Source organism: Podarcis gaigeae (assembly GCF_964106915.1).
Source record: "Podarcis gaigeae genome assembly, chromosome: 7".
NCBI lineage: Eukaryota > Metazoa > Chordata > Lepidosauria > Squamata > Lacertidae > Podarcis > Podarcis gaigeae.
Genome location: NC_139683.1, coordinates 51,679,298 through 51,704,256, shown reverse-complemented (window position 1 = coordinate 51,704,256; position 24,959 = coordinate 51,679,298). Strand labels below are relative to the sequence as shown.

The 24,959-nt window shown below is 39.8% G+C and overlaps 1 long non-coding RNA gene across 1 annotated transcript in view; it reads right to left on the bottom strand.

The window, feature by feature from the left end:
* Nucleotides 1-1,430: 1,430 nt before the first annotated feature.
* LOC310848279 overlaps nucleotides 1,431-24,959 on the bottom strand; it is a 40,521-nt gene continuing 16,992 nt past the window's right edge. The window contains exons 3-4 of the long non-coding RNA XR_014566267.1: nucleotides 7,620-7,768; nucleotides 1,431-1,671 (exon numbers count right to left, since the gene is read on the bottom strand). This is a non-coding gene — a long non-coding RNA (uncharacterized lncRNA). The remainder of the gene's footprint in view (nucleotides 1,672-7,619; nucleotides 7,769-24,959) is intronic.

Here is a 24,959-nt window from a genome sequence, read left to right as displayed (position 1 = left end):
GACCAAACGTGATCCACCTGGAGGAGGAACCAGCAAGCCACTCCAGTATCCCTGCCAAGAAAACTCCATGGACAAAGACAGGCATATAAAAGTTATGACGCTGGAAGATGAGCCCCTCAGGTTGGAAGGCGTCCAACATGCTACTGAGGAAGTAGATTCAGAGCTGATGAAGTGGCTGGGCCAAAGCCGAAAGGATGCTCAGTTGTGGATATGCCTGGAAGCGAAAGGAAAGTCCAATGCTGTAAAGAAAAATATTGCATAGGAACCACACCCTTTAGTGTGAATGAAATTTAGTGTGAAATAGTGGTATATCTATCAAAAGTCACAGTTCTACAGCACAACAGATAACGCAGGGTAAAATTTAATAAATAAGAATATTATGTTTGTGGGAGATGAGTTATTGGCTTGGTTTCCTTTTATCATGTATTTTGTATTTTCATTTTGTATTTTTATGTTATGAACCACCCTGTGATCTTTGGATGAAGGGCAATGTGCAAATTAAATTCGAAACTCGCATTATAATTAGCACTCATATTATAGAGAGAAAAACTAACAAAATAATCCCCACATGCTCATTAATGACTGTGTGTCTACTCAGAGTAGAAGTAATGTTAGCTACAACCCATGCAGTTTTCAAGGGCTGTCTAATTTACATCATAAACAAGACAGAAAGGGATTTATACATGCATTTATATTATGACATTGCTCCAGTTCTGATTTCTGTGTCCCTTTCCAATCTAAACTCATGTACTATATTACTTGTTTTCTCCTTTTCTATAAACTCAATATTTTATCTTACTCCATACTCACCAGCCATATGTGGGCAAAGTACAATAACTTAGAACTCCTATAAATCAACTTCTGTAACATTTTAAATTAGATGCCACTCAGCTATGATGCACTCATAAAACCATGCTCATCACATCATCTTTGTCATTGTTATAGGATGGATTATTAATTTGTTTTAAATTTCTGTTCAGCCTTGGTCATAATTTTGAAACATGTTAAAGAACTACCCGTCACCCCACCAACAATGCACAGGAGGATCATGGGAAACAATTCTCTTTGGCAACATGGTGCTAATGCTATTCACCTCAATTAACTGTATCCATAATGAGGTCTCCAAATGTAGTATTTATTTGTTTAAAATATATTTCTAAGACACCCAATAATATGCAAGAATGAAGAGTGTGTTAGAAACATTTTAAGGTATAAATATTGTGTTTGCAAAACCCATAATTCAGAGTGATCTTAAGTTGGGCACAGGTCCAACTAGCCATACTAAACAAGAATACAACAGAGGGGAGAGTTAATCAAGTAAAATTTATTTCAGAACAATTCACAACAATATAACAGCTTATACACCCCCTAGATGCAACACTTAATTAAGCCTAAAAAGATTGAAAATTATTTTGTCCCATTCTTTGATGTTTCAGTCACATATTTTATTACACCACTTTTTCATATTCCTTCACATCCATGGGAACTATTGTGCTGTAAATGGGTTGGTCATTGTAGCTGCACGGTCCAGAGTTGAACGTTACCACAAAGTATTTGTGCTCCTCAAAAGCTGGCTGGATTTCTGTATGCTTTTTACACTGGATGATTCTAGACCAGCAGGTTTCAGATTCACCATGATTTATTTGGAACTCCAGCACGACCTGTCTTCAGCTGGAAAAAAAGTATGGACCCATGATGAGCAATGTTATGCACTTGTGTACTCTTGACTCAAATGTGACATTGTGCTACCCATCCACATCCCCCTGAATTATGGAATATTTAAGCTGACAGGTCTGATGTGGTGACAGGCAGACAAGTCCAGGGGCAACTTTTTTTCCTGCAATAGGTCACCTTCCACTGCACTTCTGTGACAGCCTGTACACTAACCTCTCCACTAGTTCTTCCTTATTAAGTTCCAATAATGCTTTTAAGTCACTTTCCCTTTATCAACTGGAAGAAGAAGAAGAAGAAGAAGAAGAAGAAGAAGAAGAAGAAGAAGAAGAAGAAGAAGAAGAAGAAAGATGAGAGACCATTTTGATTCCATTCTATTTTCTTTTAATAACAGCCCACAGTAGTGACAGCTTTCTGTCTGACTGGAGATGTACTTTTGATTCATCATAGTCAGACTCCAATAATGGCTAAAGCAATAGCTAGCATGTCACTTGAGATGGAGTTTAAATTGTGTTGGGTGGGACACAAAAGAGTGAATGTGGACATCCTTCTCTTGCGTTATCCACTTTCTTGTTACATCTAGCTCATTATGGGTTATAAACGATTAACACAGGAATGCTGAAATGAGGCTTTACAAAAATACAGAAACTACACAGAGGTGTGTGTATGTGTAAAAAAGGAAAGAAAACGAAACTACAAATCTAAATGGTTTCTATGTAATTTAAGAGCTGATTTATAGAAAGAGAGGTACTGCAAAATTGCATGATTATTATGTAATGCAGGTTGCATTCTGTTAAAACAACAGAAATCCTGATCCATGTAAAAGCAGAGATTATTTGTCCTATGTGCATGAATTTTCATCTCCTGGGAAAGAGAACTACTTGTTTCAAATTTAAGAAATGTTATTTCTCCCTAGATGTTTCCTATTTTTGTTGATGTTGTAGAGTGGGAACCAAAAAATCCACCAGGGATACCTAGATGGTAGTTGAACACTCATGATGTGTAGTAAGAGAAGACATAGGCAACAACAGTACACTAGCAATATGTTCACTTTACAATACATTTGGGGACAGAAGGTCCTGCAAGGCTCCTAGCTTCAAGGGAGCTGCCTCCCCTGCCTTCCCCTCCAAAGCTGAGTGTATACTCCTGGGGGGGGGGCAGGGATGGGATGTCAGATAATGTGGAGTGAGTAGTAGAATGTGCCTGTCTCACTTTTCACATTCAAAATTGAACATATACACACTCTTCTCCAACCCAAGTGACATCACTTGACTATATGTTTGGCTTTACAGTCATATGTACTATACATGTCACTAGATCACCTGCAAAAATTACGGGGGGTGTGCAGCACTTATACATTACAGGTAAACTCTGTGCAAGTGTGCAGTCTAGGAAACTCCGTCTGTGTGTAGGGACTGTATGAAGAATCAAGGAAAGCGATTCAGCAGTCATTATGCACACATGGGAAAACATCAATAGTATTCAGGTTGAAGGTCCTCTGACTCACAGGCCAAATCTATCCAGGTCTATTTTGAAGTTATCTCCCTTGATTCAATGCAGCTTACACATAAGAACATTAGCAACCTTAGCCATGGACTTCAGTCTTGTGGCTGTTGCTACTTTGTAGCCCTAAGCTGTTGCACAATGCTCTTGTGAAGACAAACCAGTGGTATATGTGTGTGCCAGGGACATGCACTATATTCAGAGCTGGGCAAGCCATTAGGCAGGGTGAGGCCACTGCCTCAGGTGACAGATGACACCCAGGTGGCATGCCTGTGGGTGCCCTGCCCGCCCCACCACCTCCACCAGTGGTGGCAGAGAAGTGCTGCCATCATCCATACCAATTTTGGGTGAGATCACACCAATCCGGGGGGAGATCTTGCCCTAAATGGATGAGACCTTGCCCAGAATTGCCACCAATGGCAGTGGTGCTTCTCTGCCAGCAGTAGATACAACAGGGTGTGCAGTGCTGGCAGAGTAGGCAGCTGCTGGAGCAGATAGGTGGTGGTGGGAGTAGCAGCAGTGGCAGGGCACGATGGTGCTTGCCGTTTCTCCTCAAGTAGTCAAACGAGACATGCTGTTCTTTACTATGCTGACTCAGACCATTGATCTGCATAGCTCAGTAATGTCTAGTTTGGCAGTCTCAAGTAGAGGCCTTTCAGTGCCTGAGTATCTCTCATTGCTATTTATTTATTTATTTATTTATTTATTTATTTATTTATTTAATTTATTAATTAATTACATTTATTGCCCATCCTTCACCATAAGGCCCCAGGGTTGTTTACAACAATATAATATGCAACTATGAAAACAGATAATGATAAAACAGAGAAAGCCATTCCAGATGGAATAGAAAAGGAAGCGAAGCAGAAGCAGAAGCAGCAGAAGAAGACCATGGTGGTGGTCCCACAACAAAATAACTGACAAAGAACAAGCTAAAGAAGTGCATCTTCAACATACACTGAAAGTTGTGCAACGCTCTGTGGGGATGAATTTTCACAATGTAGCAGGGTGGTAGTGGTCCTAGTCTACCCTTCCCCACACTAGACATACCAGGGATTAGACCTTTTGAAGATTGCGGCTAAGATTAGTCTGTGAGAGTTGCATATTAGGCAAAATTTCATCAGGCAATGCTTGCTCTATCACAGTTTTGCAAGGACAGAAGAAACCACTCACGGTGGGTGGTATTTTCCCTTGAATGTAATTCCTGCAGCCCACTCCTTAGATATGCCTATACCCATTTGTTGAACATAGGACTGGGCTGTTTAAGCTGTATGGGCCATTATGACAGTCAAAGGAAAATTGTTTCAAAACTGTACTCATATATATGTATACCCCCCCCCCCACTGAAATGTCTTAATTGCCAATTAGTAGTTATTAGTTGCTGTTCAACCTAACCAACTCATTTCTCCCTGTCATCTGCTATGCAACCCTCTCTAAAATATTGGCAGAATACTATCATACCACCCCAGCATCTTTTTCCCCTATGCTAAACAAGCCAAGTTCTTTTAATCTCACCTTATAAGATATATGGACTTACTAAAGTGTTAATGTTCTTCCAGTATGTTTGAGACATGTGCCGGGAATGCTAATTAAACCAGCTAAGTTATTTATTTCTATGTACTTAGGTGAGAAGCAAAGTCACCTGTAGGTTGTGTCAAGAAAAAATAACGAAGAATTGCACAGGGGGAAAACAAATACTGAAGGAAATGAATTTATAATTTTATAATTAAGCTTACTTTAATTTCTTAATATATACTAAAATTGTAAGGCTGTTGTCATGATGCAGTTGTCATGCCAACTCCAGCACGATAACACAGTGGCAGGCAGGTGAGCGAGCAAGCAGCATGGGTGACAGGCAGCCAAGCAAGCTGTTTAAAGCAGGGTGGGGGGTACTTCAGCAAACTGCCCTCTGAAGCACCTCCCGCCTCCATTACATAACTGGGGGAGCGAGTGTTTAACAGAGTGTGGGAGCCACTTCAGAGAGTGGTTTGGTTCATCACTATGTGGAGATTTTTTCCTATTGAATTGTTGATATTTGTTTAGTAATGTTACAGATAGGTAGCCGTGTTGGTCTGCCATAGTCAAAACAAAACAAAAATTCCTTCCAGTAGCACCTTAAAGACCAACTAAGTTAGTTCTTGGTATGAGCTTTCGTGTGCATGCACACTTCTGAAGGTATCTGAAGGTATCTGAAGAAGTGTGCATGCACACGAAAGCTCATACCAAGAACTAACTTAGTTGGTCTTTAAGGTGCTACTGGAAGGAAAAAAAATTTTGTTTTGTTTAGTAATGGCTTATGTTCCCTGCTCCACCTCACTCACAAGAGAGAGAACAACCTGGTTTTAATTTATATTGACTGAAATTGTTATTTATTTATATATTATTAGTCAGTTAAAGGTATTATTATTATTCATAATACTTTCCCTAATCTATCTACAACATGACAGTGGTACCTCAGGTTACATACGCTTCAGGTTACAGACTCCGCTAACCCAGAAAAAGTGCTTCAGGTTAAGAACATTGCTTCAGGATGAGAACAGAAATTGAGCTCCGGCGGCTCGGCAGCAGCAGGAGGCCCCATTAGCTAAAGTGGTGCTTCAGGTTAAGAACAGTTTCGGGTTAAGAATGGACCTCCAGAACGAATTAAGTTCTTAACCCAAGGCACTACTGTATATGGCCAGAAGACAAAATACACAGTACAAAATAAGATTAAGTCAGAGAAGCAAGTGTAAATTTTACTTTACTGTGTTAAGCTAGTTTGTACACACACTCACACATTCTTTTCTATTCTCCATCCAGATAAAGAAGGGCCATTTATTAGACTTCATTGATCCATTTCAAACAGGCAAAAACAAAGGATGTGAAACAGGGTTGGTGATGGGTGGGGAGAGAGGTGCAGGTCGAGAGGCCTGGAGGAACGCATTTGGCACATCATCCTGAGGGCCCCCCACCCTTGGCTTATGGAGTTATGTAACAAAGACCCTTAGGGTAAGTGCTAAATTACTACAAAGGCATTCCCCTCTTTGCTTGACTGAAGACACAAGTCTACCTTGGAACACAACAGGCTTCATAAAGGGCTTTCCCCTCTACTTTACCCCAGGGAATCCAATGGAAAAATTATGGGCCTCCAGATACAGCTGAGCACTAGCTCCTGTCATCCCTGACCATTGTGAATGCTGGCAAGCGCTGATGGGAGATGGAGTCCTACAATCTCTGGAGGGCCACAGGTTCCCATTCGCTGACTTATACTGCCCTGCCTCTGACCACACAGAAAAACCTAATTACATGATGCTTCTGTCAGCTGATCACCTGGTTGCATTAATACAGAATTCTTAGAACCTCATTTTCAAAGCTTTGGGTCCAAAAGGATAATTAGTACATACATCAAGCAAATAATAAATAATATACCTTGATTTTTTTAAAGGTGCCTATTTGAAAAGGTACAATTCTGCCATTTTGTATCATTGTGATTCAAAAAGAAATTGACATTTGGGAACGGTCTGAATATTTCAGATAAGAACACAAAAAGGTGTTGATCAATAATGACTGTGAAGGCCACTGTAGGGCTTTTATTTATTTATTTCCCCAGGCAGATATTGCTTCAGAGCTGCTTTATACAGGGATAACACAAGCAACATACTTCATGAATTGTTTAATTAGTGCATCAGAGGTTTGTTTGTTTTCACATTTGTTTTGCTCTACTCTGAATCATGACCAAAGAAATTACAATACTTATTTGTGTAGCTGTAGAAGCTGAATATTCACTACTGCTTGATTAGCTTTCAACGGAAATAAAAACATTAGCAGGCTCCCACAAGTCACAAATGTCAGTGTACTTCAGATATAATTATAGTAGATACTGAAACATGCAATTATATACCAAGTAATTAGTAGGCTATTACAGAGTAAAAGCAAAAAACGAAAACGAAAAATGAAAAATGAAAAAATAAAATAAAACCAAACCCTCAGCTCTTGGCTTGACATCATAAGAGGGAGAAGGAAAGAATAAGGGGGGGAAATGTCAATGAGCTTCACAGTGGAACAGAAAATATAAATGCAAACATCTTCCCGTTTTGTTTACATAATTGTTAGTGTAAGGCTTAGAATTTCCACCAGTACATTATTTTTATGGATTGAAAAACCTGTTACAGATGGAATTTGTTTACCTGTTTTGCCAAGAATTATGTTTCATAGTTTGATCCTATGCATGTTCCCCTGTGTTCAATGGGGCTTATTTCCAGGTTAATGAATACAAGACTGCAGCCTAAGGGCACAATATGTGATGTATTATTGCAAGTGTGATAATTTTATTCCATTTTATGTATCAGCAGCCAATCATTTCCAAGATGTTTCATATTTTATTTTATTTTTTAAAAAAATACAAAAGCGTCATGGAAATAAAATAAATTAAATGTATTCATTACACAAATTAGAGCAAAGATAACCTTAAAGATCCCACAGGAATCTATCCTGCTGCTGAGATCATTGGCATCGGTCCAGATTTGGCTTCCCCTGCGTTACAAAATGTATTGGGTGCTTATTTGGGAACAAGATCCTTTCAGCAGTGTCCTCTGATGCCACTCTTTGCCTTAATCTGTTTAATGCAAAAGAAGAAGAAAAAAGGTCACTACTGGTGACACTTTACTCCAGATACCCCAATACCAATTCCCAGCAGGTTAAATGAACAACAGAACAAGATGGAACCCTGTTTCTAGCAAAAATCATTGTTATGTTAGCCTTGTGCAGGTTCATTTGAACATGCAGAGGCTGGGGTGGCCCCATCCTGCTACAACTCCACCACTCCTATTTTTTCAGTATATTGTACCTGTAAATATAAATAGAGTTTAAAGTAACAACACTACATACTTCACATCAATTGAAATACGAGACAGATACCAACCGTGATAAAGATTTTAGAAGGCTTTTTGAAAGAGGAAGGCTTTAGCAGTCTCAAAAAAGACAATGGTGGAGATGCTTGTCTGATATTCAATGGGAGGATTTTCCAAAGGGTAGGTACTGCCACACTAAAGGCCTGATTCCAACATCATGTGGAAATGACCACATTATAGGATTGTATCTGCAGGATATCCTCTCCTGCAGAACCCAGTGATTGGTTGGGTATGAGGTGGAGGGAGATGTTGCAGGAATCCATCTTCCCTCATTCCTTACCAGTTACCATGCTGGCTGGGGCTGATGGGAGCTGGAGTCCAATGACATGTGGAGAGTCAGAGATTCCCCACCACTGATGTAGATGTTTTCCCAGGGAATCTCACAGGCACAACAGTCACCTGCTGAACCGGCCATCAGGTAACTCATAATTTCCCAGAAGAGAACCCAGATATACATTAATTTGATGTTATACATTATCATATTGTGAGACACTTTTCTGCGGGTTATCCCATGGTGCTAATGTTAGTTTAAAGGCCTGCAATCACATTGTAATGGGTCCAAGTTGACAATTTAATGTTAAAGACCCATATAATCTGTTCCACATGTGAGGCTGTGAGCCATTCCTTCAGCATGTGTAATGGAGACATAAGAAAACAGGTCTGAGCATACTATAATTTGTCAAGCAGGTAGGTCAAGAAACCCCATCAAGACTGTGAGTTTATATTAGGAAATGAGAACCTCCAGTCATCTAATCTGGAAACCTTTCAGTTATTGCTTACAGACTGGCTGTATTCAAACGCAACCATGGTTTAGTATTACAGTGGTACCTCAGGTTACATACGCTTCAGGTTACATATGCTTCAGGTTACAGACTCCACTAACCCAGAAATAGTGCTTCAGGTTAAGAACTTTGTTTCAGGATAAGAACAGAAGTCGTGCTCTGGCGGCACGGCGGCAGTGGGAGGCCCCATTAGCTAAAGTGATGCTTCAGGTTAAGAACAGTTTCAGGTTAAGAATGGACCTCCGGAACGAATTAAGTACTTAACCTGAGGTACCACTGTATAAGAAAGAGCCTTAAGTCCCCCTCTCCCCTGTCTTTCCCCACCATGGCCACGAGGAGGATATTAGAAGCTTCTGTTTTAGATTGGGGGTCAGACAGTATCTCACATTGTAGCTAAACCGTGGTTAATCTTAACTATGGTTGGTTGAAACAGGCCAGCTTCATACATTTGGGCTTGAAGTTAGTTCATCAGCTACATGCAGTTAATATGAACTGAATTAAAGCCATAATAAGATTAAGGATTAGCCAAACCATTTGATCAAATGACATAATAAACTGTGGTTAATGTGGAGCAAAAATGAAAGCTTCCAACCCTCCTCTTTGCAGCTGCATCAGAAGAGAAGACAGAGTGTGCGAAACCAATGCTCACTGTTGCTTGCAGAAGATCCCAAATTTAACCCCCATCATCTCCAGGCAGGGCTAGGAGAGACACCTACATAAAACCGTAAAAAATCACTGCTAGTTCAGTGTAGACAATGCTGAGCTGGATGGATCATTGGTCCAACTCAGTATAAGACAGTTTCCTACATTCACTTCCATTTTAACTGAAATTGCCAGATAATATGTCCAAGCCAGCCAATTCTATATGAGTCAAAATTCAAAATTATTTTAAGCTCTCTTTCTCTTGAATAAATGAACGAGGTAAAACTAGAGATACTGAGCCCATTATAGAATGCTAGAAAAAGGTTGTTGGTTCATGACCACAGGATGCAACAAAACAAGGTTTTAATAAATAAATAAATTGTTATTTCAACAGTTTAAACATGATTCCAAAATTGGTTTTTGTCTTTTATTAAGCACCAATAACTGGGCAGAAATACATGTAGTTCTATATAGAAGGAACTGATTTCCATGGAAACCTTATGCACATGACAGGCTTAAAAAAGAAGAAGAAATCATTGCTTTCCTGGTGACATTTTAGCAATTCCAAAGGTATTAATATTGCAAGTGGACCTGAAATTTGTGAGATGCAATTGTGTGTGTATGTATGTGTGCATGTGTTAGAAGCCAAGTCTGACTTTTCATCTTTTTAACTGTAACTTATGAAAGTTCAGTCACCAGTTCTAGAGTGTAGCCCAAAAGTTTATTGCAACTAAATGAGTTTGTGGCGTGCCTGATTTGAAACATATGTGACTCTGGTGAAAAAAGCAAATGAGCTCCAGTATAATACATAATAAATTCCCTATACATTTGAAGGATTGCCTTGCTTTCATGCATTCCAAATTTGCAGGCAATTTTCTTGCTGCCGTCCGAGACTGCCTTACAAACTGCTGGCAACTAATTGAGAGAGAAATGTGGCAGCGTCTCTGAAATGCTTTCCTGAAAGAGTGTAACTGGTGAACCTTGCTATCTTGATTAGTACATTCATTATGAAGCAGGTGTTAGTGGACTGTGTTAATGGGCTTCAAGGAAAGGTCAAGAAGGTTTGACTGTCATCTCTTCCCCTCAGATTATTGAATATTTCACAGCTCTCCTGATTTGAATACGTCTGTGGAGGATTAGCATCTTTCCAGAGCGGAAATAAGAAGGCTCTTTTCTTTCTCCCTTCTTTCCTTTGCAATTGTCAGATAAAAAATGAATTCGAAGCAAAGGTGCGCAGTTAACAAGTCAGAAGGTGTGGGGGTGGAATGATATTCAACCAAGAGCTAACACCTTGGTGGTTTTCAGTCCTCATGACATTCTAATACTGGGTGTGTACACACAGCCATAAAGTGTATTTGCTTTCTTCTGCAGACACTTTATCTACCATATTGGTGGTAGATCATTCTTCTGGTGTTTTCAACGAACCATTCTGCAGAATGGTTATAAGCCATCTTACATTTAGCAATGCATTCTGAAGCATCTCTTCCCTTGTGTCGAAACTAAGAGCACTTTCTCTTAGAACCTCCTATTGGGTTAATGCGCCATGATGTGGCTGGACTACACTTGTATAACCCCTCCATCACATTTCCATGAAGATTCACCTGAGAGATACCTGAGCCATTTGATGTTCAGGATCGCCTGGAAGGATTTGGTTTGTTTCAATAATTTTTTATTATTATTATTATTATTATTATTATTATTATTATTATTATTATTATTTTACACTCCGCCCATCTGGCTGGGTTTCCACAGCCACTCTGTGCGGCTTCCAACCAAATATTAAGAACACAATACACCATTAAACATTAAAAACTTCCCTAAACAGGGCTGCCTTCATATGTCTTTTAAAAGTAAGATAGTTGCTTATTGCCTTGATATCTGATGAGAGGGCATTCCACAGGGCGGGCGCCACTACCGAGAAGGCCTTCTGCCTCTGGTTCCCTGTAACCTCACTTCTCGCAGTGAGGGAACCACCCAAAGGCCCTCAGAGCTGGACCTCGGTGTCTCATATATTTCTCCATGTATGGGGAAATATATGGATACAGTATTTCAATCTTTGGAAAGTTGCATAGGCTTCACAAATGTTTTACTCTTTAAGAGAAGGAGCAGAAATACCCAGCATTAACTCTTTCTCCTCTGTGCTAAAACCCCATTGGAAATGAGGTGGCTCCAGGCATATAATATTTTTATTTTATTTGAATTTAAATAGCATCCTATACCCAGAAGTATATAATGAATAGAACAACCCAATAACACCCCCAACACCCCCCACACACATTTTAAAGGGGCATAGGACATACTTTATTTTTAATAAAGTAATCCCTTCGTTTTATCGCAGTCTCAAAGTTTTGCTCAACTTAAAAGCTGTAATCACACTTTTTTCCCACCAAGAACTGTATTATCCGACTACTTATGGCAGTTCAATAGATTTGAGGCCCATCAGTTTTGTGCATTGCCTTTCAACACAATGAAGCAAATGTTTCCAGGCCTCTCTAGTCAGTACGCAGAGCTCCCCTAGCTGCACCCCTCACTGGCTCTGTTCTATGTCTCCCTTGAAGACTTTTGCATGACTGAAATATGTCCTTCAACTATGACAATGCCTCTGGCTCTCCTCAATGAAGAAATGTATGTGTGCAGATTTCTATAGTATTTGCTCACAGAAATACCCGATTCTTGCAGGGCTGGAATGTAGGAACGAAGGCAAGAGTCATAGCCATTGCTCTGTTCCACTTTTGTCTCTAGCCTAGGCCACCACTGAAATGGGCTCCCCAGAAAGATAACCATGAGGGAATTTGGCCCTCAGACTGAAAAGTGTTGCCCATCCCTGCACTACACTATACTTTCTTCCTACCTTGGGCCAATATTCTACTCTAAGCCTTGCCTACCTCATATGGTTGTTATGAAGATGTACAGGGAAGTATAAAATGGCTACCAATTTGGATGTACTGCTTGCAGGGATCAAATTTTGGTTCCTTTAACCAGAGTGATGCATCCTTTTACTATGTTTCTCTGCTCCCTCCCATCCAAATGAGTGCAGCTCCAAGTATTCAACTGATCTTAACCTGGCATTCTCATTGGGTTTAATTGAGCATGCTCCAAAATAAATGTGTACCGGTTACTGATTCCTGAGGAGTTGTTTTAGCCTGTAACAGCTTGGAGGTTCCCTATGTCTTTACAGCCTGTTTCCTTTGTCTCTACTGGGCCTCTGTCCCCCTTTCTAGGGCTGCAATATCCTGCAGGTTTCCAAACATTCATTCTGTCTGATGTCCTGCAGTTGGGTTCCATCCCTCCCATTAGGCTAAAGAATGAGGGTGCCCACTCTACTCCTTTCCCCACAGGTAGAGCCTCCAGGCAATGTCCAAACATGGTCTTCTCGGAAGCCAATGCCTAGTTGGCACTTTGGTTGAGCCTACTTAAAGGGCAGGATGCCAGCAAAAGACAAACAAGCTCTGGCAGTCCATCGCAGTGTGGTACACATACACATAGGCAGACTGTAGTGACCAATGATGCTGCTGAGCCCAGTATTTTTTTACTTCCAGCTTGGATAAGCTTGGTCAGAGGATACAGAACGCTTTTCATAAGCTGTGTTGTCCATGCTTTAAATCAATCTTTTTCATACCATATTGAAAACATAGCTGACAATGCCATTGCAATTGGGGATATTTAATAACAATGTGCTTCTTGGGAAGCAGAAAAATGACAGTTCAAAAACTGTTCACAAGGGTAGCCATTTGCTAACTTGGTTGTCAATGAATTGCACATTAGCAAGGCAAAAATTATATGTTACTTTGAGAAACTAATCCCTTTCAGTGTCTGGATTAGATCGGTTAAAATTTCTACTCATGCCAAGTATCCTTCAGCTATTCCCTTGTGGTCTATGTCAGGTTTCAACAAAGCTGATATTCCAGTTTCCCAAATTAGCCTATATCCAGTACTTATCTCAAAGTCAGCAATATCTCCCCACTCCTTCCAAATGGAGCTTATTAAATATGGGGGGGGGGGAGTAATGTCTGTATGCATATATGTCCTGTATGCATACAGACATTACTCCCCCCCATATTTAAGCCTCTTCTTCCTTGATAAATATGTTGCAAAGCAGCTTGATCCCATCAATGCATTTTGCATTACTATATGTTGTCTCTTCTGTCACTTGCATTAAACGAATTTATCAAGGTGTCTTTGGTACACCTTGGACTCCATTTCATTGCACAGGAGTGCTTCCCCCCTCCCCCCTCCCCGCTCCTTCCAAGTGCCTGAATCAGGTCAATTGAGGAACAGCAGCAGAGTCATTATGTGACAGACGAGACCGCCTTTGGGAAACTGGCAGACATGAAAGTACATTGGTGGGGGGAGACTTCAATTAATTTGATAGAGAAGCAGCCCAGTCCTCCTCTCTTTGAAAAGAAAAAAAGAAAAAAGAAAGAAGACGAAGAACTGAGGAGCCATGCAATTTTCTGACAGGAACTTGAAGAAATAGCCAGACAAATATGTGCAATCTCGGAGCCAATCTTTGGGAATCAGGCTGACATAAATTATCTTTGAAAAATGCTGATCGGAGAAAGGGGTTTGCTTCCAGCTCCCTTCCACAACACTATGGGATTCTGTCCTGACAGCCTTTAGTAGAAACTGCTCAGGCAAGGTTTAAAAACTGGTTGGTGTCAGAAGCCATCTGAGTTTATTTCTGCAGATGAGGAAGACCCCTGCCCTCATTTATATATATATGGGGGGGGCTAGAGTAAATTATTCTGAGGACAATATGGTAAATGATTCTCTGGATCTCAAGGAGAATATGGAAAGCTGGAAAATGTGCACAAAAGAGCAACCAAAATGATCAAGGGACTGGGACACCTCCCCTGAGAGGAACTGAGAGATTTTTTTAGTTGAGAAATGAGGTGGTGAGGCGCCTTCATTACATATGTTTAGGTGCAAGGCAAGAGCATTCCTTTTCTCCCAGGCCTTTGGCTAATTAACCAGTTAACCAAGGTAATTATTACTTACTATGTTATGTATTTTTGTGTTTTTATATTGTAAACAGCCCTGTGATTGTCAGATGAAGGGCTTTATAGAAATTTAATAAATTTAATAAATAATAATTTTATAGAATTAACAATCCTGTTTGCTTAAGGTTTTAACGTGCAGTAACTGTGTCTGGAATCAGAGGTCTGTTCATGAAGCACTGAAAGAGCATCATAGCCACATACTCCTCCAGACTCCTCCCTTCAACTTATCACATGCCAGCTCTGGCACAGAAATTCTGGCATATATTAAGCCAGAATTACCTGTAACTTCTGAACTAGGGAACTCAGATTTAATATCAGTTAACTAACCGGAATAATAAGCTCGGTCCTGACTTACTATCCTGGTTTCTTAAGCCAATTGGTCCCTTGGCTGAGACATAACAGGGGATGCTGGCTTAATGCAAACAAAGATATTCATGCCAAAGTCTGTGTGTGATGGGAGGAGGGAAGGAGCATGAAGCTATGACACTTGCTAATGGCTTCATAAACCATGGTTTATGAACCATGAATGAACTTTATAAACCATGGTTTATGAAGACATGGATGAACATCCAAATGCAGCCAATCAGTTTAAGCACTACATTGTCCTTGGCTTGCTGTCTCTTTCCAGCAAGTAATTACAGTGCTGTGGGCTAAAGCAGAACCATAACTTAGGAAAGTAACGTCAAAAATAGGAGTGAAAAAAGATGAACAGGAACTCACAAATAATGCTTATTTCAAGGAGCAACTTAGGTTTTTTTGTACAGCTCCATAACATTAAATGGGATGGGTGTGCACTAAGAAATTGCTGGGTGGATAGTATTTAACTCTGGGACTCAATGATCAAATAAAAAAGTTGACCTAAAGTTATCAGGTCTGCCCTCATTAACCCTTGTACTACAAACTATTCAGAGGACTGGAAGTGAGTAATTCAAAAGTTCAAAAGCAAAGCATTAAGAATGAGAATCTCTGTATTTCTGCCAATAAAACCAAAGTATCATTTCAAGGTTAACACATTAACCCGTACAGAGCAAAATTTAGATAATTTAAAACTGTATCTAAGGTTTCTGGCATTTTTGTGAATTCACATTAGTCGTTGACACTGATTTCAATATTTTAGAGCACAAATGTTTTGGCAATCGAATTCCTGTGTCCTGTGAATGATATTCCTCCAAGGTTCATGTACTGTAGGCAGATCAAACATAATTTAAAATGATTGACGCCAAGTGCTTTACTGTGCAAATTATCAAGTATGATACTGGACTTAATTTCCATAGATTTGCTCATTTTTATAAAGAAGAAGCCTGTTTTAATTTATGCAAACCTTGCACTGTTAGAAGGTCAGCTGTTCCAAGTACCGGTAAATATGTCTGCTACTTTCTAAAGTGTGCTGTAGAAAATGTCTATGAAGGGTCCAAAGTTTTTAGTTCTGTTTTTTTTTTTTTTTTTAATAAATTTTTATTAGGGGTTTTTACAAAATAAAGTACAAAGATAAACAACCTTTCTTTTATCTCAACAGAGTTTCATGACTTCTTTGGACTTCCTCACATCTCCCGCTGCCATTTTCATCATCATAAATTTTTCCCAGCAATTTATCATCTAATTTGCAAATTTTATAACCACTTATTTAAATATAATCCTCTGTAAATTAATTTCTCTTAATCTCACTTTACATCCCATTTCGATCCGATTTTGTGGTGGCCAATTATTTATGATCAAACATCCTACTTAACTTTCCACCAAATCACAATATTTTTGTAAATAAGTCTTAAATTTCCTCCAATCTTCTTCAACCCTCTCTTCTCCCAGGTCTCGAATTCTGCCAGTCATCTCAGCCAGTTGCATATAGTCCATCAGCTGCATCTGCCATTCTTCCAGAGTGGGTAGATCTTGAGTTTTCCACTTCTTGGCGATAAGTATCCTTGCTGCTGCTGTTGCGTACAAAAAGAATGTTCGGTCCTTCTTTGGCACCATCTGGCCGACAATGCCCAGGAGGAAGGCCTCTGGTTTCTTAAGGAAGGTATACTTAAATACCTTTTTCAGCTCATTATATATCATTTCCCAGAAGACCTTCACCCTGGGACAAGTCCACCAGAGGTGAAAGAATGTTCCTTCATTTTCCTTACATTTCCAACATTTGTTGTCTGGCACATGGCATATTTTGGCTAGTTTAACTGGGGTCATGTACCACCTATATATCATTTTCATTACATTTTCCTTCAGAGCATTACATGCCGTGAAGTTCATCCCCGTGGTCCACAACCTTTCCCAATCCTCAAACATAATATTATGCCCAATATCCTGTGCCCACTTTATCATGGCCGACTTAACCATTTCATCTTGTGTATTCCATTTCAACAGCAAGTTATACATTCTTGAGAGTACTTTAGTCTTAGGTTCTAACAATTCTGTTTCCAACTTCGATTTCTCCACCTGGAATCCTAACTTTTTATCCTTTTTAAAAATTTCTTGAATCTGAGCGTAATGTAACCAGTCTCGCACTTTGTCTTTCATTTTTTCCAAACTCTGCAATTTCCAATTGTTGCCCTCTTTCTCTATTATTTCCCAATATTTCGGCCATTTGGCCTCCATATTGGGTCTTTTTCGGGCCTTAGCCTCCAGAGGTGATAGCCATCTTGGAGTTTTATTTTCCAATAGGTCTTTGTATTTTGTCCAGACATTAAACACTGCTTTCCTGACAATATGGTTCTTAAAGGCCTTATTGATCTTAACTTTGTCATACCATAAGTATGCATGCCAGCCAAATGCATTGTTAAAACCTTCTAAATCTAACACATCAGTGTCCTCTAGAAGTAGCCAGTCTTTTAGCCAGCAGAAAGCTGCGGCTTCGTAGTACAACCTTAAGTCTGGCAGGGCAAAGCCCCCTCTTTCTTTCGCATCAGTTAATATCTTAAACTTAATTCTGGGCTTTTTGCCCTGCCAGACAAATTTAGAAATATCTCTCTGCCACTTCCTGAAGCACTCCGTCTTATCCACAATTTGCAATGTTTGAAACAAAAACAACATCTTAGGCAATACATTCATCTTAATAGCAACAATTCGGCCTAACAGAGAAAGCTTCAATTTTGACCAACTGTCCAAGTCTCTCTTAATTTCAGACCAACATTTTTCATAATTATCCTTAAATAGACTCAGATTTTTTGCTGTTATGTTTACCCCTAGGTACTTTACTTTTTTAACCACAGTTAGTTCTGTTTCTCTCTGAAACCGTTCTGACTCTGCATCTGTCAAGTTTTTTCCCAACACCTTAGTTTTCTGTTTGTTTAGTTTAAAGCCCGCTACCCGACCAAAGTCCTGAATCAATTGTAACACTCTTTTTGTACTAGATTCTGGCTCTTGCAATGTCAAAACAAGGTCATCTGCAAAAGCTTTAAGTTTATATTGTTTCACTCCGATCTGAATCCCTTGCACCAACCGGTCCCCTCTAATCAAGTTCAAGAGCACCTCCAGGACAGAAATAAACAGCAAGGGGGAAATCGGGCAGCCTTGTCGTGTCCCTTTTTCAATCTTAAACTCTTCTGTAACCACATTGTTGACTATCAGTTTTGCCTTTTGTTCTGAATAAATCGCGTCAATCCCATTTTCAAAACCCCGCCCCACTCCCATTTCTTTTAAATTCCCCTTCATAAATTTCCAAGAAATATTATCGAAGGCCTTCTCCGCGTCTATAAAAATTAGAACTGCTTTAGTGTTAATATTTGTTTGCAAAAGTTCCAAAATGTCAATAATGTGCCTTGTATTAGCAAATAAATGTCTTCCTGGGAGAAAGCCTGCCTGGTCTTTATGAATTATCTCATTTAAAACTCTTTTGAGTCTTCCTGCCAAAACATCAGCAAATATTTTGTAATCCACATTTAAAAGGGAAATGGGACGGTAGTTCTTAAGTTGTGTCTTTTCAGTTTCTGATTTTGGTATCAATGTGATGAAAGCTTCCTTCCACGATTCAGGCGCCTTCTTTCCCTCCATAATTTCATTGCTGACCTCCATCAGTGGTTGAATCAAATAGTCACTTAATGTCTTATAGTACTTGGAGGTCAAGCCATCTGGCCCTGGAGACTTGCCCAACTTCATATTCTGAATGGCCTGTTCTATCTCTAGTCGTGTTATTTTACTATTCAGGAGTAATCTATTTTCTTGTGATAGTTTTTTAAGTCCATTTTTCTCCAAAAATTTTGCAATCTCTTCCTCCTTTTGTGGCCCTTGAGTGTATAATTTCTTAAAATATTTCTGGAAACATTTTCTAATTTCCACCGGGTTCTGAATATTCCTTCCTTCTATTTCCAAATTTGTTACTATGTTCAGCTTTTGTCTCTTCTTCAACTGCCAAGCCAGCAGTTTCCCACATTTATTAGCCGATTCAAATGTTTTTTGTTTCATTGATTTAATCTTCCATTCTATTTCCTGATTTATCAGTTTGGAATATTGTGCCTGATGAAGTTTAATTTCTCTCAAAATCGGCTGTGACTTCGGGTTTACTCTTAGTTTCTTCTCTAACTCTTTAATTTTCCCCAAAATCTTGTCCTTTTTCTCATTTTGTAGTCTTTTCTTTATGGCGTTCTGTTGTATCAAGAACCCTCTCATCACAGCTTTGCTTGCGTCCCAGATTGTTCTTTTTTCCACAGCAGTGTTCAAATTTATCTCAAAATAGTCCTTTATTGTTTTTTTGGCCTTCTTGATAATCTCCTGATCTCTAAACAAGTTGTCATTCATCTTCCATCTAAAGGAGCCGGTTGGTAATAATGTCATGTCCATTTTCAACACGTTATGATCGGAGCAGGTCTTTGGGCAGATTTCCACTTTCTTCACCTTAGGAGCCAGACCTCTAGAAATCCATATTTGGTCAATTCTTGTCCAAGTCAGTTGGGCTTCAGAGAAAAATGTTCCTTCTTTCCCTAAGGGGTTCTTTGTCCTCCATATATCAATCCAGTCCATGTTGTCTGTCATTTCAAAAAAGGTCTTTGGTAGTCTGCCTTCTTTAGTAACCTTTTGGCTTTGTGACCTATCCATGTTCGTAGAAACGATCCCATTCATATCTCCCATCATAATGATGTTATCATAGTCCAGATAATCCAGCATAATCTCATGCAACTTCTTGTAGAATTCTGATTTCCCTTCATTTGGAGCGTAAATTCCTAATATCAAAATTTTCTCTCCTTGGTGCTGTATTTCAATTGCCAAAATTCTTCCATGTTCATCTTTAAATAGAAATTTTGGTGAGAGGCTCTCCTTTGCATATATCACCACTCCTCTCTTCTTAACTAAGTCCGAAGATATAAATTCTTGGCCTAACCTTTTATTTACCAATATTTTTCTGTGGAGCCTAGTCACATGTGTTTCTTGTAAACAAGTAATGTCTAGTTGCTCCTTTTTTAATATATGAAAGATTTTCTTCCTTTTTTCCGGACTGTTGCAGCCATTTATATTCCAACTTAAAAGTTGCAGAGACATCCTGGATAGATCTGTTTAGTTTCCTTGGGATGGTATTTTGTTCTGTGAGTCTTCAGGGTTCTGAGGTACAGGCACCTGTGGTGGTTCAGGCCCTGAGGGTAGTTCAAGTCCTTTATGAAGGTCCTCTCCGTAGGCAGTCAAAAACTTATCCCTATCTTCCAAAGTTCTAATTTTAATCTTCTTCCCTCTAAAGGTAAAAGATAGTCCTTGGGGAAAGTCCCACCTAAAGATGATTGAGTTGCTTCTCAGCAGTTTTACTAAGTCCAAATATTCAGATCTAAGATCCAACAGCTGTTTAGGAATGTCCTTAAAAATCTCAATTCTTTTGTCCGAAATGTTCAAGGAGCTTCCGTAGTGCAGGCCCAAAATCTTGTCCCTTTCCTCCTTTGATCTCAACGTAATCAAACAGTCTCTGGGCCTTTCTCTCTTTGTGAGTCTTCCAAGTCTGAAGGCTGACACAATTTTAAAGTCTTCCTCCTCTAGACCCCAGAACTTGGAGAATTCTTTGGTCAGAAACTCAGCTAGATTACCTTCTTCCACTTCTGGTATCGATCTTATCCTTAAATTAATCTCCCTGTTCCGAAGTTCCAACATGGAGAGATAGGTCTGGTGTTCCCCAACCTGCTTACTGAGCGGCCTTACTTCTTTTTCCAACTCTCCCACTCTTTGGCTGGTCTCTTCGGCCAGTTTCTGATTTTCACCTGCAGCCTCCTTCAGTTGTCCGATTGCTTGTGCATTCTGTGCAACTTGCCCAGATAATTTGTTTAAAGTTTCTGTATTAAGGTCAATTTTCGCAGTTTGTTGGTCAACTTTCCTCTCCAAAGACTCCAATTTCTCAAGAATTCTCTCTAATACAGAACCAGATCCTCCTGAGGCCATCTCTTCTAGTTGTAAATCCTCAGTTTCTTCCTCCCCTGCCTGTGACAGGGAGGTAGCTTTTTCCTCCGAGGGCAAAGTGGGCACAGATGATCTGCGTGCTTGTGAGGCTGCAGTTACGGTTGTCAGAGTTGTTTGTCTGGTTCTTAATCCCTTTCTTTTTGCGCCACTCATTCCAAAGTTATCTAGCAGTCAAGGTCAAGCTGAGTTGTTCCCATGGGAAAGCTACGGCCCAGGTGGTAGCAATCAAACAGAGGGCCGGGAAATAGAAAGTAAAACAATGTTTTTGTTGTAAATCCTCAATCCTCTAGGGGGAGCATAAAATGTCCTAGGAAGAAGAGTCCATTCCACATACGAAATCTGAACCAATACTTAGGGATCTTCACAAAAGTAGTTTTAGCAGAGTTGGTTTTAGGTTTGCCACAATATTTCAAGTTGTGCTTACTGGAGTTCCAAAATGCAAGAACGTAACCATTCTGAACTCCCTCAGACTGTCTCAAAGTTTAAATAGAATGTATCCAAATTTGCAGTCTGACAGTTCTACTGCTCAGGCAGTTCTGACACCTGGGCTTCTTAAACAGAATTGTAATCCACAAAGAAGGGAGTATATAAGTCCTAATAAAAGTCCAAAAATCAATTGCTTACAGTCATTAAAGGGAAAAGTAATTTCTGCGGGTGCTCAATCTGAGCTGTCAAAAGTTCTCTCTATGCCTCCACTCCTCCTGCTCTTTGCTTTAAAAGTCAATGGCTGCGGAGGACGGACTTCCTTTTCCTCGTCTCTCCGCTTTCAGCTTATTTTCAATATTTTTAGTCCCGAAATTTAGTAAAGTCCTCAATTACTCACGGGTTGTTGCGTTTTAGAATCTTGTGTTGAAGGAAGAAAGGTCGGCGCTCACCGGCAACGGCAGCGCGGCTTCGCTCCGCTGAATGCGCATAGACCCACAGCGCCGCTACCCCCTCTGCGATCCGGAGCCCCTTACGGGGTTCCCTCAACGTTTCGGGGGTAGCTCCTGGCGCCCGCCGGGTCCCGAGACCGCAGGCTTCCGCTGCCTGCGGTTTTCCAGAATGGGTCTCCGCTTCGCCGTAGCGGACGACCCTTTTCCAGCGTAGCTTCCCTCTCCCGGTTAGGAAAGGGCAGCCATTACCGTTCGCGCCGCCTCCGGAAGTCCTCCAAAGTTTTTAGTTCTGGGACAACGACCCCTTTCTTTATGCATTAGGATCGAGAAACCATTGCAGTGCAAAACAAGAGTATTGCACAATGGGATTTTTAAATGTAGGGGTAGGTTGGCCGGGCGATAGTGCCTTATTCTTTGCACTCTTAAAAGGTAAAGGTAAAGGACCCCTGACCATTAGGTCCAGTCGTGACTGACTCTGGGGTTGCGCGCTCATCCCGCTCTATAGGCCAAGGGAGCCGGCGTTTGTCTGCAGACAGCTTCCGGGTCATGTGGCCAGCATGACTAAGCCGCTTCTGGCGAACCAGAGCAGCACACGGAAACGCCGTTTACCTTCCCGCAGGAGCGGTACCTATTTATCTACTTGCACTTTGATGTGCTTTCAAACTGCTAGGTTGGCAGGCGCTGGGACCGAGCAATGGGAGCTCACCCCGTCGCGGGGGTTCGAACGCCAACCTTCTGATCGGCAAATCCTAGACTCTGTGGTTTAACCCACAGTGCCACCCACGTCCCTTAGCCCTCTTAAGAAAAGGTAGAAAAGCTCTGATGCTCTAATGCTATTAAACTTTGACTTGACACTATAGCATAAGATTCAGAACAGATTTGCCTTATACTGGGTGCCAGCAGATTTGGTTCCTTTGGGGTAAGGCCCATGGTTCAGTAGCTTTGCATGCAGTAAGTCCAATGTTGAACCCACAGCATATCCAGGTAGGACAGGGAATGTTCCCATTCTGAAACCCAGGAAAGTCACTGGCAGTCAGCACAGACAGTACTGAGCTAGATGACCTATTTGCCTGACTTGGTATACGACAAAACCCTCTGTTCCTAAAGTCCTACACATAATGAGGTTTATGTACAACCTCCAGGTTTAGGAGGCCATATGCCTCTGTTTGCATGTCATTTGCTATGGAACAAATGGTTCCCCATGATAAATAGGAAGACACAAAGTTTTGGGTTTTTTTAAAGGCATAATTCTTATTTGAACCTGAAGTAGTACATCTGCCCTCTGAAACAGTCTGAACCAAATTGACCCACTTCCTGAAGCACTGAAGCATGGACTGAACCCACTCTTGTGTTCAGTGCACAATGCTATTTCAAAATTAGATATTCAGGAAAATATAAAATATTTGAAGGATACATCATAGATCTCTTGAGTTTACATACACAGCTCTGATCTGAAGGATAAATTATACATTTTTCCAGGTTTTACAGATTTATAAATTATGAAATATCATAAATTATGATGTGGACATAATGATGTTGGAGCAAGGGACTAAAGAGGAGAGAATTAACATATCCCTAGAAGATCCAATTTTGAAGCCTGAGGTTTCTTAATATTTGGTTCACATTCCACTGAACTCTAACACACTTTAATTAGTTGCCATTCACATATAGACAAATGAAGCGAGAGGTTTTGCAGTATGCACACCATTCATTTTCTTGTATTTCCATTAGAAATAGATAAGTTCCATTTGGTAAGTTATCCAAATATTAATAAAATATTTTTATTTCCTGAAAATATTCAAAGTAGTTTAAGAACTGCTTTGATGCATTTGGTTGGTACTGCTAAGCTAGTGCTAACTAGCCGTGAGAATAAGATAGAGATACGTAGGTAGATACAGATAAAGATAACATAGTACATGAATGAAGTAACTCAGGAACAACACCTCCGAGCCAACTGCTTGAGTGTGGGTAGGTAATTCAGCTCCAGCTGTTTCCAGAGTATACATTGTCTGACTCCGTTTCTATGTGGTTTTGGCCATGGAAGTGTGTTTTGGTATGGAATTGTATATGGAGGAAACACCTGAAAACTGTCTTTGGGTTGAGCTGACTTACACTTATCCACACATATTAGACTCTTCCAGGCAACCTGTTTATTGTATTTTCAACCTTGTTTGCTTCTACAAAGTTCACACACAGGTTACACTATATGTGGAGTAGACAAGCATAAAAATTATGTATTTATTTTATTACCTCTCATTCTTTTCTGGGAAAAAAGTATAGGGAACATTTCTCTAAAAGATTTGGGATGATCTTTTTTCTTCTTAAGGTTCCACATATTTGATGGGTTCCCCCCAATCATTTACCGAGCACATAGCATGCTATATTAAAGTGTGTCATTAGCTTGAAGGCATATTGTGAAGCAAGCTGACAAATCACTTCTACCTGTAATACATTTGTTAATTGGAAAAATATGTCTCTGTCAATTGAGCTCATTCTAAACTGTTTTCAGTTCATTAACTGAAAATATTAAACTTTAACTTTCCGACAAAGTTATAGATTTTAGTTAGTGCTCATTTTAAGTACAGAGTTCCCCCTTCACTCCTGCAAGAGAGACCTGTTGCAAATAAATGGCATGGAAATTGCCTTGACACCTGTGCTGAAAGTGTTTTAAGATTTTTTGTCAGCTGCAATTACACACTTAGGTAAGAAATCTAGACTGAAAACAATGGTCTCATTAGTCAATTTCAGTAGAATTTGCCATCCACTGTGACAAGATGTATTAGACATTATGAATTCAGTTGCCGTCAATGATGGCTATTATCTGTATTAAAATATATTTTTCCCATATGAGCCAAGAATTCTTCAACATTTGGGTTCATACCATCACACAAATTAAATTAGCAATTATCCACTAAATTCTCATAGGTAATGTTTCCATTTCTTTTCTTTTTCACATAATTGCTGGAAAAAAATATGTGATTTCTGCAAGTTGGGAGAAAATTACAGACAAGTATATCAAATGTACTCCTTAGTGTATTATATATTTGCATAGAAAAGGAGCCTTGCAATTACAAAACTTTTGAGCTCATTCTGTATAAAAAATGTTTATATTGTCAAAGATTTTATGACTTTACTTTTACCTTCCTAGACAATCTTATATTAGATTCATTGTAGAAATCAATACAGTGGTACCTCGGGTTAAATACTTAATTCGTTCCGGAGGTCCATTCTTAA